The 1,773-nt window shown below is 40.8% G+C and overlaps 1 long non-coding RNA gene across 1 annotated transcript in view; it reads left to right on the top strand.

Moving 5' to 3' along the window:
- LOC110262901 overlaps positions 1 to 1,297 on the top strand; it is a 2,026-nt gene extending 729 nt beyond the window's left edge. Inside the window, exon 3 of the long non-coding RNA XR_002347914.1 lies at positions 1,213 to 1,297. This is a non-coding gene — a long non-coding RNA (uncharacterized LOC110262901). The remainder of the gene's footprint in view (positions 1 to 1,212) is intronic.

Below are 1,773 nucleotides of genomic sequence, written 5' to 3' on the forward strand. Positions count from 1 at the left end.
CTCAGGAAGGCAGTTTTGAGTCCAGAATTCCTTAATTCTCTTTATTAAACACCTAAGGAAGAGTTCAAGAGAAAGTATTGAGGTATGTATGGTAATGAAAGAGGTTTTATAAACTTTCATACATGTTGGAAAGAAAAGGAATTAAAAGCTATACAGCAGTGTGCTTGACCTTACAGAGTAAGTAGAGAATTGTAAAATGAGCTCACTGTGATGTTGTGATGCTTGATTTATGATTGTGGAAAGATGATGAAGATGATTACTAAGTGATGAAAAGTATGGTTATATGTGACTTATGAGCCTTCGGGTGATGCTTGTGAATATTATGCGGGGACGCCCGTATTGTGATGTTGGTTCCCAGACAGGCTGCGGTAGAGATGTACCAGCCCTGCAAGCTGAATGCTTGGTAGAGGCCTGATTAGCATACCTGCGGTATATTGAGATTTGAGCAAATACCAGCCCTGCAAGTCGAGAGTACTTGGTAGAGGGTATGCGGTACTTAATCTGGGATTAAGTTCTGGGAAGGCCTTATCTGACATGGAGGGTCAGATTGCGTCGGGTGCGGGTCGAAACCGACAAATGAGCTCGTTACCTGCAGTAGGATCAGACATGCATCATACTTGTTTGTGCATATTTTAATTGGTTTGCCTATGTGAACAACTCTGTTTAATTGCTAACTGCTATACTTGACGTAACTGCTCTTGATTGTGTTTGAACCTCATTACTTGTGTTTGTAACTGATTGTTTGGATTGTGGTGATTGGATGTTGATTGAGTTGTTTGGGCCTAAGGCTGTGGTTGGTTTGTTTGAGGTCTAGCTTTGTATAAAGTATCTGACTGATTCAGCATAGACATAATGAACCTATGCTTGGAACAAGATGATCATTTATACCGCGTAGGTAACTTCTTTTATGTTTATAGTCTAGTAAAGTATGAAAAATCAAACTATTACAGCATAGACTTAATTGAACCTATGCTTGGGACAAGTTGGTCATTCATACCATTAGGAAACTTTTCAGATTCTTATATCAAGAAAAGAAGTTTGGATTTATGGTTAATTAACTGATTTCTTTTGAAAATGTTTTGAATATTTGATTGCTAAACGATCAATTTTCAAAGGATTTAGAAACTTGCATGCGGACATTGCAAATGGACTTAACTATGAACCCCGACCTTACTAAGAACTCCCCAGTTCTTACCCCTTACACCTCTTCAGATGGACACGGGAGTCCTGCCCTACGAGATTAATCATCCGTACATCCACGACGACCCAGTGCGCAGCTACGAGTATTACATCCGATTTGCGGCACCTTGTGTACGTAATTATATAGTACGTGACCCTGATATCGAGGATATCTCTTCTGGTAGCAATGAGCCAGATGGGGCACCAGCGAGCAGGCATCATCACCTACCCAACGGTTTTCTGTGAGGGGCTTTTGGATCAGAGACGAGGAGACTTTTGAGGCGTCCATTCTAATCACGGTACCTTACAGTGTTTCCCTCACTTGTACTAGCATGCTCAGAGGGAATAGGCATGTCATAGAGTTAGCCTAGCCTGGGTGCCAGCTTAGGGGCTTTTGGACAGGCCAGGCCCCGGGATGTCTTATGTATATATGTGTATATATTATATGAGTCACTAACTGAAGGATGCTGTGTTATAATTCCTTACTAGTATAACTGAGCTGCTTCTGCATTATGATGTATATTGTGGTGTGATATTCTATGTATTGCCTTCTACAATTCCTTGAATGTGTGTACTCATGTTTCGTTGTTATAC

The sequence above is a fragment of the Arachis ipaensis genome, chromosome B05, assembly GCF_000816755.2.
Source record: "Arachis ipaensis cultivar K30076 chromosome B05, Araip1.1, whole genome shotgun sequence".
NCBI lineage: Eukaryota > Viridiplantae > Streptophyta > Magnoliopsida > Fabales > Fabaceae > Arachis > Arachis ipaensis.